At 27.3% G+C, this 13486-nt stretch overlaps 1 long non-coding RNA gene across 2 annotated transcripts in view; it reads left to right on the top strand.

Moving 5' to 3' along the window:
- LOC126906770 (uncharacterized) overlaps positions 1-5081 on the top strand; it is a 5463-nt gene extending 382 nt beyond the window's left edge. The window contains exons 1-2 of one of the 2 annotated variants that reach the window (XR_007704338.1): positions 162-284; positions 404-5081. This is a non-coding gene — a long non-coding RNA (uncharacterized LOC126906770). Of the gene's footprint in view, positions 1-161; positions 285-403 lie in introns of those variants that run through there. The other variant, XR_007704337.1, reaches the window with a different exon arrangement.
- Positions 5082-13486: the final 8405 nt, after the last annotated feature.

The following is a 13486-nucleotide window of genomic DNA, read 5'->3' as shown; positions in this document are numbered from 1 at the left end:
GTCAGCCATCTGATCGCCACGTCTCGCTCGGAGTTATTCATTAATTATACCGAAGAAACGTACGTTAACAACTATGCGACAATTTATACTAATTAATCGGTAAATAGCACATATACTGCTGCAGTGCGTATGTCAGTTTTTCACGATGTTAACCNAGTGCGTATGTCAGTTTTTCACGATGTTAACCAAACAAATTATACGCGTTTTAATAAAATAGGCGATGGTGGTTTTGTTTGCAATACAAGTACGAGCCTCGCAAAAATCTTTGCAGGAAAAAATGTCGAGTAAAACTTTTTTTTATCATTACTGTTAACACATCTCATTTTGAAATGCGCACTGTTGCAGCACAAGCGACTATATGGTTTTATTCGGTTCTAATTCATGTGATTTGTTTTTTTTTCAGTTTTAATATGCGATGTAGTCAAAATGCAGTGGAACGACGACGTCTCGACAACATCACAATAATCACGTAGCAGCGGATAATACGTTAAAGGGTTTTTATTTATTTTATTCTAAAAGAAAATGCCCAACTCGTTTTTTATTTATTATTCATTCTTAGATTAAGTGTAAATATTTTCATTTGTAAACACATTCACTGCTTTTGCACTACAGCGTTAGGCCGATAAAATACAAAAAAAACTTATCCTTCTCATGAAAAAGGCCTTTAATAACTTTTCAAGATAAATTAAATCAGAAAATAACGATCCCAATGCACAAATCTCAAACAATTTATCAGTTTTAATCATCAATGGTTTATTTATCTTAAAAACCGTCGGCGTTTTAATTATTTTATGTAAATAAATCATTAATGCACAACCGATAGTAATGAACTCAATAACAATCAAATTAACCGTTTGTAATATTAAAAAATTATCCTCGTATCGCGTACTCTGCTTATTGTACAGATAAATTATTTTAAATGAATTTCTATTTATGGCTGTGATAAAATAATTTTATTTATTTATTTAATATTTTTAATTTTTAATCGATTTTTTTTTTATTTGTTATTCACCCACCGGTTTAGTTTGTTTAGTACTCAGTTAAATCAATGTTTTGAATGTTTGCGATTGTCATTTACCTGGTTATTTAATTACTTACTACATTTCGACCTAATAATACAATTACATACATATACTACATTACTCAACAACAAACTATTACTTCACAACAATAATTGTTGTAATTAACTGTTAATATTACTACATAACAAATTTGAATACTTAAAACTATGACTTCAGTTACTGTTATAATCAATTATGTATGTCTACTAACAATACCTACATTTAATTACACACGAATAATGTAAAATTAGTTATTTAATATCATATTAAATCAATATAATTTACATTTACACTTCGATATGACTAAATAATAATAATAAATAAACTTTTCACTTAAACAACTACTTTTATACCTGTGACATCCATAACCCAACTGGAACTGTAATTTAACGACTACCAATACATGACGTACAATTTACAAGAAGACATCTGCGACGAAAACGCATAACACACGCACAAATCTTTTCTCATAAAAATATTATAAAATGTTTATTTATGAGTCAACGTTCCAATAACAACGACTGTTGAAATAGACGAGTACTGACTGTAAGAAGACTTTATGATAAAAAGTGCATAATACAATTTACATGCAGTCGGAACTAGAGGCGTTCACACGTCTGGCTCGATTTAGATAACTTTGACTTTCACACATTAGACTTACGTTTTAATTTTTAATAGGATAAATTGTTAAAATTTATTCGATTATTTTGATTAGTAATACTTCATATTATTATAATCAGTAATAATACTTACTGGTAACTAATATAACATAACAAAACCATTAGACACATGAATATTTTTTGATTATTTAGAATTGAATCGTCTTTTTGAAAAAGGTCGTATTCAAAAATGTTTTTTTATTTTTCTTGGTGATTTAACGCAATAAGGAAAAAAAGTAACATAAAAAAAAAATTGGACATCTGTACTTTGGCAACCGTACTGTTTACCACACAAAAATTAATAATTACAAACAAAGATAAACCACGTGAACTATACGAAGTTAATTCCTATTTAAACTAACCATTACACGTTCTTTAATTGTTGTAGACATTTAGGAGCAATTACAGTTGACGTTTATGTGTATTTAATCATTCAATTTATAATTTCACTATAAACTTTCACTTGAAATCCAATGCAACACCATACTGACAATTGTGCCTAGTGAGGACAGAATGTAAAATTGAAAACTTACAAAGAAAGTAGGTCACAAGGTCATTAACATGCTTCTCAAAAGATTTTCACTTAATGTTGTTGTATTTTGTGTGTCAAAAATCATTTTGTTTAAACAATATGATCATCGATCTAATTAAAAATATGAATAGTATTATAATTGATAAAGTACAAAAGAGAACCTTATAATTATTTTTATGTTTTTTGTCGAATAATTTTTTTTTGTGACTAAAATTCGTTAATATTCACTAAATTCTTCATACATTACTTACCAATTACATCTTATACACATTAATTAACTTATTACGATTCGACTAATCAAAAACAATTTACAAGAACTATTTGACTTGCAAAAAAAGAAGCGAGTTTAAGTGAGAGGTAACAAATGTGACAACTCTCTGGCGTAATGTTTTTTATGAATGATTTTTTCACGTGTTTGTTTCTCTAAATAAATTTATGGCCAATATAAATATTTTACAATCTGACCACAAATAAAGCCTGTAATTTTGTATATAATAACTTTTTCCTCGAATATTATTTGGACCTTTTGATTTAAAACTGGTACAGATAATCGCTGTGGATTTATTTATTAACAATTGACATTCAGTTTGAGATGTAATAGTTCAAGATATTTAAATAATACTCTTTGACAAACAACTTCTACAGAAAACGTACAGCGATTGACTAATGTATTAGTATCTTTATTACCTACTTAAAATTTAAAGTGACTATATTGTTTTTACTAAACTACTTTTCATTATACTTAAAACAATGACATAATAAATTCTACCTAAAATTTCTAGACAAATAATATAAGTTCAACTCATTTGAATTTAACAACTTTTTTTGACGACAATTACGTCTAACCTGGTACATTACAACAAAAAACTATTTTTTTAATGACTAAAGTATTGTTAACTAACAAGATGAAATTTACTGCAACCTAAAAAACAAATATTTTCTTCATTTTTACAATTACTACTATTTTTAGCTGAGAATTTTAATAAAAAACAATAAACTCCTGCAAGTTAAAAAATAAAACATTTTTCTAGAATTATAACTTTTAATTATTGACAGTTAAATTACTACTAAAAAACGTATAAAATAACCAATACAGAAAAAAAACTATAACTGTGTAACTTTTTTGATTTTATGACACACAAAGAAAACAACCTTAACACAAACATATTCAATTGAATATAATTTAAACGTGAATTTACTGTAGTAATGAATCGCAATAACACGTTTGAAAACTCTAACTCAACATGAAAAAATATTCGACTTACAATAGGATGTATTATTTTATTTTGTTTTTATAAAGTACGCCACAACGTTTATACTTAAAATATTTTTTATAGCTCGATACAAAATGTATCCACAATTTTATTTTACTACAGTTTTATAATTAACTATTAACTAAAATTACTGTTACAAATTTGGTACATATAAATTTTCCTAAATTGTTTAAACTCTAAGTTTCAATCATTTGATACGCTGCTTCAACGAAACAAACATTTTTATGTTTAACGATAGATGAAAAAAAATTAAATTAAATAATTTGAAAAGTAAAATGTTTTTATCACCTAGGTAAAAATATTAGATGTATTCTTATTCCAATACTAGTTAGTCTATTACTTTAACATTTTCATAGTAATTAATTTTCATATGGTAACTATCAAAATTTTTTTTTTAAACGTAATTTGTACATTACATAATAACATTATAAGACTTGACTATACATATATTCTAAGAGTTTATCAAACAAAAATTAATTATTCTTTAATTAAAAACACTCAAACCAATTTAGGACTATTACAAATTAAATACTTAAGCACAAGGTTACCAATTTTCTTTTTCATAAATTTATCTATTTATAAAGTAACATGTAAACAACTTAATAAAGATTTACAAATACAAGATATTATATGATGAAAATATTGATTAACTATTTGATTCTATAACTAATAATTCTAACATGATATATATGACATGACATACAAATTTTAAATGTTATGGAAAAGTTTTACTACAATAAATTGCGATTATTTGATTACAATACTACTTAAAACTAGTTGTAAATTTTAACTATTTACTTTACACCTAGTTCTTATTTAACTATGCAAATAAGAAAATTAAAACTCATTACTTAAAATACAATACAACTTTTTTTTATAAGTAATAGTATGTTTAAAACACATGACTACACAGTTAAGTTCTGTTCACTCGCTTTGCATAAAGCCTGTATGATTTTTATTTCTAGATAGACTAAAAAATTACTTTTACAACATTAACTACAACACAAAATAGAACAAAAGACTTAATATCTACTAACGTATGATTACATTATTTAAAACTATAAATATTATTTTATTCTAGTAAGTGTAAAATAATTACCTAAAACCTTTTACCAAAAATTGATCTCTAAATTTTTTTATATACTTCAGTAAAAGAAATCAACATCATTATTTTACTAGGATATAAAATTATCTTAGGATTTTTAATGAAATATTCGTACTTAACGTAAGACTAACTTAAGATACAATAAAAAATCAACTATAAACAGTACCTAACTTAAATAAATCAGGTGACTAATAAACGCATGGAAAAATCTATTTATATCTAATTAAATAAATTTATTTAGTACTTTGTTTATTATACGAAGAAGAATATTTAATGTAAAAATAAAATGATTTGATATTGAAAATTTTATGGTAAAACATAAATAATTTAATGGAATATATAAACTAAATATGTGGTTTTTAATAAAAATATATGTTATATGATTAAGATGCACATTTGTAATGCTTTTTTGAATAATTGTTATAACAACCCAATAAATTTTATATTAAATACATGTTTTGCAAGAATATTTTTTTTTTGTTCGATTATGTATTTAATGGTTATAAATCAATGATAAGGTATAATTCTATGATTTTACGTTAATATAAATGATAATATCATATATTATACTATTATAGTTTTTGAGCTGTAATGTAATAATATAAAAACTATAGGAACATATGCTGAGTCTTAGTTTTAAAAATATCAGTGGTGGTGTAATGGAAGTGTATTAGCATAGATGTAAAAAATACTTTTAAAAAGTATTTTAAATAATATTCAAATATTTAAAAAAAAATGTATTTAAAATACTATTTGAATACTTTTCATACAAAAGTATTTGAGTAATACTCAATTACTTTACAAAAGTATTTCAAATACTAAGAATACAATTAAAAAATAATAATAATGTTTTTATTTTAACTAAGAGCAAAAGGTTCCACCTAAATAATTACCAAGAGGGTAATTTGAGTCAAATATTGAGTACTCTTAAATTAAGAGAACTCATTTATTATTTTCGATATTTTTTGTTAGAGGTAAATAAAATTAATTATTGGAGACTAATCAGTGAAAAAAATAAATATTAGTACACGTGTAAAAACCTGTAAAGTATGTCTTATTGACAATAGAGTAAATCATTTGAACCTGCAATAGGCTATTGTAGGTTCAACTGATGTATTAAAAATAGATGTATACATAATAGCATTTAGATAAGCACAATAATTATGTTATACTATAATGTAACATATAAAATAACAGAAAATTATTCTCAATTTTCATTTTGACTGAGTTTAATTTGCTTGCTGTGTTACGGTTAGCAAATTAAAAAAAAAAAGTACATTAATAGTACTGAATATTAAACAGTATTAAATACTAAATAATTGTATTTAAAATACTACTCAGATACTTTTTATTAAATGTATTTAAAAATACTATTCAATACCAATGAAAGTATTTGAATACTTTTATTCAAATACATTTACTCAAATGCTTTACGCCTTTGTGTATTAGGATCATATATTGCTCCAATGACAGGGATAACTATAAACTATTGAATTTCCAAGCATTCCTTTTAAAAAAAATCACTAGGGATTTTATGTTCTTATCTTTGCAACACTTATCAATCATTTTTAATCATTTCAAGTTATTTTATCAATATCATGATATAAATTTATGTAAATATAAATATACTTATTAGTGTATGATGTCAGTACACAGCATTTATTAACATTGGTAATAAAGCACATTGTTGTGAGTTTATAAATACACTAACTGGAAATACAGAAAGTATATCTAATGATAGTCACAATTGATAATAAATGATTTTCGTGATCATTGATGATTGATCACGCGATTGTGTCAGCGACGTCATAAAAAACCAATTAGCTACCTATATTTGTATCCCTTGTGTATTATACATGTATTATTGTGTTAATATACATGTATATTAACTCGAAAATTTGAAACTTTAAATGTTTATATCTAATAAACGAATAAAGTTCTATTAAAAATTCAAATACCATTTACTATTAAATTAAAAACTAAAACATTTTTTCAAATTTAAAATATGTGTTTACATTGAAAAAAACAAAGTTGATACCTTTAAAATACATAAGGGACGAACATAAAAAGTATTACATAGTTAATAATTGAAGAATAATGTGTTGGTAAAGATAACAAAAAATAATAAGTTATTAAGTGGGTTATAATAAAAAAATCACTCAGTGTATCAAAATTCATAAATTTATACACAAAACAGTTAGTATTTATAGAATCCTTAATTTTTTGAGGAACAGTATTTCTGAGTGATGAAACAGTGTGATCTTTTGCGTATTGTTTAAAGAAATCGGTTTTCTGAGAGCTGAGAAAAAATTGTAAGAAACGTAAAAAAAGATATCACGATAAAGTAATACTTACTGAGTTTCGCATCGGAGCTAATATAAACATGAATAACGTTATNTACTGAGTTTCGCATCGGAGCTAATATAAACATGAATAAATAATAACGTTAAAAATAATTATTTGTTCTGACTGTTAATAATATAAAATAAAAAATGTATTGTTTTGTATTTTATTTAAATAATACAATAATGAATTAAAATGGTTTAAAGTGAAATCAAAATTACGGTATGTTTAATACAAAATTGAATAATATTTTTAATTATTAAGTATTAAATAAAAAATTTGATTTGAGGACTAATCATTCAAAGTCTATTACATAATTTTTTAACGAGCAACCACTAAAAATTGGTAATGGGACTCTTTGACTGTGCTAATAAATATTTATTTCGCCACACTTAATTCAGGAAATTAACTTATAATCACATAATAATGCGGTTTTTAAAAATAACACAGATTTATCCTAACCGTTAAAAGTTATCTTGTTCGTTTATTTAAATATTGCAGACAATCCATTCAACCTACAGAATGAAGTTTCATATAAACGTTTTTTATAATTTAATTTATTATTAAGCAATATATTATGTTGCTGCAATGTAGAAATCGGTTGACACGGGTCGGTGTTCTTTGATGGTATAACACAAAGGTGACTCCAACTTTTATTTGCAGCATGTCGTTGTGGACTTTGAATTATTCGCTGGAGTTTGTACTGTGACGTATGGCACGCGGTGTTGGTCAGCCAAATCCTTAAATCGCTTTTCATGGTGCTTCTCTTAGGACCGTTACCACTTTTCCCCTTTTTTTTGAGCAGTTCGGTAAGGGGGTCTATTGACGTAAGTCCTTCACATTGAGAATGGTATAACGCGTATGAACTCGAGTTTGTCAGGTTCCTTATCAGTGCCCTTTCTATGCGTCAGGTGTCCCCCAAACTACGTTTTGATGAAAATCTGTCGATAGTGTTTAATTTTAAGAAATGGCGGATTAATAATTTTTAACCTAATTTTTTTGGAGAACGTAAAATTATTTTATAATAAAAAGAAATAATGAATTTATTGTCATAACTTTTAGCTCAATTTGCAAGTTTGAAATAGACATCATTAAATAGAAAAAAATGGTATTGTTAAGATTAATATGCAGTCAGCAAATTTTATAATTACTATTTACAGTAAATTTATCAGAAAAGTTAGATTTTTTTTGCATTTTTATCGTAATAGATCATTTAAATAGAAATCATAGTATTCATTTCTAATTAACTTTGGGTGTTAGATTCTACAATTGAAATATGTAGAACCGAATTAATTTTAATGATTTCCTTTAACTAAAAAAAAACCAATCAAAAAAGTTAGAGCACATCATGGGCCTCCAGCCACTAACGCACTCCTCACGCCTGGCCACCACCTCTTTGTTCTAACAGGTCCTCGCCACGATGGTTCGTGTCCGCTGACCACCAGACCGGGGAGTGGGCGTTGAAGTCTTCGGCCACGAGTTCTCCGCGGCCTTTGAGCGGCCACCGGAGCCTCCTAGACCTGAGGCAGGAGGAGACAGATTCGAGAAGTCCAGCGATCGGCAAGCTGGGTGGCGCGTAGCAGCTCAAGACGTCGATGCCATCTATCCTCGCTACTACGTAACCATCGCTCGACTCGATTTCTGCGACCGTGAGGCCGCGGTCCATCACGCCGATTGCCGCTCTCTAATATGGAGGGTTTTACTGACTCATCTGGGGGGGTGGCAGCTTCCAAATTCAGTTCAGTCTCCAAGCATTCCGTTGCCAATAACCTCTCGGCTATTTCACCGGTGAGTATGGCTTGGTCACTACCACTCCCTGCAGTCGCAGTACCAACCCCGTGGTAAGCTGCGTTGCCGTAATTCTCCGTTCTCACCCAAACTCTACCGCCTATTCGTCCACATAAGCTTATTTCACGGCTATCCTGTATATCTATAGGATTATCAATCGTCTGGAAGGCTCGCTGTCCAAACGAATGGACTAATTATTTTGCGACTAACCTGCATATCTGCAGGCTGTTCCTCTATCCGCAACTTGATGACGCGCCCGATTCGCCGAGCTAGAGAAATTGTGCTCGTGCCGACGTTTCGTAGCCCCGTTGAGCCCGATCACACCGACACTGTAGAGAAGTCTTAGGGGCCGCCCACCGACCTGCTCGCCGAGGAACGCGACGCCGGGCATGAGCTCCGCCGAGAATGCGGCCGATCCTTCGAACCCGAGGACCGGCTGACGCTCAGGCGGATGACCATACTCTGGTGGCGGACTCACCTCTTGGAGGAAACGACGAGAGGCGAGTGGACCAGGTCCTTCATTGGACCCGATCGGCTGGACAGGAGGGTGGACCGGACTCACGGTGAGATGACTTATCGTCTCACCAAAGAGATGTCCGGCCACGGCTGCTTTAACGAGTACTTTCACCGTATTTGTAAAGCAGCCGCGCCGATGTGTGACCACTGTTCGGATTATGTATTTTTCTACTTGAAAAAATAAAGTTGAAACACTTAAAGTATAAAGGAAAAACATAAAAATACTTTATGGTTGATAAATTGAAATAAAATAAAATAACATATGCATCTAAAAAAAAAAACAAAAAAAATTTATATCTATATTATTTTTATATTTTAATTATATAAGTGATTTATGATAAAAGTATTACTATTTATCTTTCTATATAATCATAAAAAATAAAAAATATTTAATAATTTCTCAAAAAAAAAAATCTTAGATCAATTAGAATCTTTTCCTTCTAGAGCTATGATTTGTAAAATATTGACGATTTACAATTTTTATAATAATTATTATTATTTATTAAAAAAATATAAATTCTTGTTTTAAATTTAAAATAATAAGCTACACAATTCATTTTATTTTGAAAAAAAATTAATAATACACTATATTGTATATATATGCGTATAACATGTAAAAATTAGTTCATATCTAAATGATTATATTTTTGTATTTTGTTAATTTTTCAGTGGTAGCATAAACTATCAAATACGAGTGGGTTTAAGTTTCTATAAATGTTTTTGGAAAATAAATATCTACAATATTGAAATTACAAACTTATGTTGAAAATATTTGTATATTCTGCGTCAATTAAGATAATAATTCGTTGAAAACTATTCACTATATTACACAGTTCTGTTGGTATAAGTTCAAATTCGTATGGCTCGTTGCCTTTGTGAGGTTTGGGAAATCCTTCTAATATTTTATCTAATACAACTTGTGGTAATTTGGGTGCTTCGTCAATATTATGATCTGTAATGTGTATTTCTTTTAATTTATATTTTTCATTTTCTTCGGACGTCAAGAAAGTCGATGCGTATTCATACATTAAGTATATAATAGCTTGTATTTTTTGACATACATTACTTTTTCTTACAAACTTGTACAAACCAAGTTGTAAGATTTTTTCGCCTTTTAATTTAAATAGTGCATCACTCAATTTTGTATAATATTTTATTAATTGTTCCCAAATAGATTCTAGATGATTATTAATTATTAATGCCTCAAAGGCATATATAATTAACAAAATCGCATACTTAAAAGTTCGATCCCTCATAATTTGAATTGCTTCTTTAATAGTGAATTTAATATCTCTCTCATACACTGTTGAATTATTAATAAAATCTTTAAGTGTTGTACGATATTGTGTCGAAGAATACGGTTCAATTAAATCTTCTTTGACATATTCCCACAAAGAAATATATTCCAAATTTTCTAGGCTTGTTCTGACATTTTCATCATAAATCGAATCATTTAATAAGGGTTTACTATTATCCAGTTTACTGTTCTGGTAAAAATAAATTTATATAAAATTATACTTCAATTACCTTTCTATATTAAAAACATATTTTATATAGTCTATTATAAACGTTTAGTTATGGTTAAAAATAAAAATAATTTGATTTTATAAGTTTTTAATAACAAACAATGTCATCACTTCTGTTTACCCCTTACGTATTATTATAGTATTATTGTAGTGGGATTAAGCTAGTAGTTAATTAGTAAGTAAACAACTTATAGATTGGTTAACAATTTCAATAATGTTTGAACTGTCGTTGCATAAGTGTAACGTAAATATATAATTGTTAATAATTACTATATCACTGTTCATTTTTACTTTATTTAATAAAATTATATTGTTGTAGTTACTCATCAAGTTAAGCGTTACTATATTAATATTACAATTTACAGTCCACTCAAACACGTTATCGTGCCTCATCAGCAGTATGATAATTTGATGTTTCCGAAAAAATGATTATATACTTGTAACAAAAATATTATACAGCTAACTGAATACACAGAGAATTTCATTAATTGAAAATTAAATGTTTCTGTATATACAGAATATATTTATAGATTTTATTATACTACAGTTTAAAGCTCAAATATAAATAAATAATCGAAATTGAGGTTAAAATATACTGCATTTATATACATTTAGCTCTATATTTAGAAATGCTACAAGCATTAACATTTGAAAGAGGACAACATAACATTTCAATAAAATTGTTTATAGTATTACACGTCCAAATATCCAGCTACCACACAACTTGAAATCACATTTACAACACCTCAGTTTATAAAAATGAACCCTCCAGAAGTTTATACTTTAAATTTCGTCTGACAATAAATGTGTGAATAACGAACATTTTATGGTGCTAAATAAATAAAACATAACTGAAATAAAATGAAAAAATACTGTATTAAATATAATAATTCTATATTCATCAGATATTTTCAATATTTGACAATCTTATATAGTTATATTTCAAGGGAAGATCTATAAGAAGGGAAAAATATGCGTTATGAGACTCAAAAATATTTTTGTTTTGATAAAATTTTTAGAGTAAGTGTTATAAAGAGATTGATTAGTTCTAAATACTAATCTTGGAAGTTATTTAAAGTTATTTACTATTATTTACTATGCCTGTAGGTGAGATGTGAGTATGTTTATTTTTATTTTTAGGCATTTAAAAGCCACACTATTCTTCTGCTCTAGTATAAAAGTAATAATATCTTTCTTATACTGAATCAAAAACTATTATCGATTAGTAATTTGTTTAGATCGATTATCAAATCTTTTGATAATCTATTATTTTCTTAATTTTAAGCTAATTAAACACATAATATTTAAACATGTTATGTTTTTATTTAAAAAAATCAAGTTAATACTATTTTAAAGGANTTTTTATTTAAAAAAATCAAGTTAACACTATTTTAAAGGAGAGAGAGAGAGAGGAAATAAGACCAATTATTTTTTGAAATTTATAGAATGTAAGATATTACTAACTTCTAAAAAAAATAATTCAAAGATGTTGTATAATTTTAAAGATACTACATGAGGCTAAATTAAGCCATGTATTTCCACAATGTCACTGTTTACTTTTAACCCGTTTTTATACTTAAAAATTGAGTTTTGTAGTTATCGAAATGTACCTAATTCTCTCCCACCTTCTTTAATAATAGAAAGGTAGCAACGTCTCTTCAATTAAAATCCTCTTAATTTCTATAGTATTTTTCTTCCAAAATATATCTTTTGTTAACAAATCATTTAAAAGTCCTATAGTGTTGGTAAAATTTGTGTAGGGGTGGTAGAAAATATTGCATTTAATAACAACAAGTATCAAATATTTTCCAGACAAAAGTGTCGCTTTTGGCAACATATCATGCATTTTGTATTAAGTTGCATATCACAATTTTTTCAAGGCTTAAAACTAAACATTCATGCGTATTTCAGTTTTTTTTTAATAAAATCAAGCATGTTAATATAATCAGTACGAGCTATTAAGTTTATGAAGTAGTTAACGATATTCAATCCTAATATTTTACTTATTTTTTTTATTCAAGTCTTANATATTCAATCCTAATATTTTATTTATTTTTTTTATTCAAGTCTTATAAGTACACTAATTATATGAATTTAGTTAAGTTATTCCAAACATATCATTAGCCAGTACACATTTTGGAACAAAAATAATTTAATTCCCACACGATTTTTCTATTTTTTTACGCTGATACGAATATGCAAAAATAAAATATCGTCCAAAAATAGTTTGAATAGGATAGAAAAGGCTGCGATCGTTTCATTAATAACCTTCGGAATATCAACGATTTATAATTTTTCAAATTGAGAGTACCTATAATTAAGATTTTAAATTTGTAAATTAAGAAGCCTTAACCTCTCAGTTTTTTTCTTTAAGTTAATTTTTTGCTATTTTTAATAATACAGTGCATTATGCAAACAAATATTAGTTGGAACAAATTTTGGGGTCATTTACGTCTACCGGGTTTGGTTATCGATTTGAGACTCTCACGGAATGGAGAATCACGTCCTCGAAATTCCAGAAAAAAGAAACTTTATTCTAATTTCATCCTATATAAACTCGTTGGACTAAAAGGTATAATGAAAAAACAAGTCCAAATTGCTACACATGCGTGTGGTCTGATAACAGTGTTACATGGAAACTCTAAAGTCTATAACTTTTTAATTATTTTGGACTGATATTTT

The sequence above is a fragment of the Daktulosphaira vitifoliae genome, unplaced genomic scaffold (assembly GCF_025091365.1).
Source record: "Daktulosphaira vitifoliae isolate Bord-2020 unplaced genomic scaffold, ASM2509136v1 Scaffold_5, whole genome shotgun sequence".
Taxonomy (NCBI): Eukaryota; Metazoa; Arthropoda; class Insecta; order Hemiptera; family Phylloxeridae; genus Daktulosphaira; species Daktulosphaira vitifoliae.
This window is presented reverse-complemented; position numbering and strand designations above follow the sequence as displayed.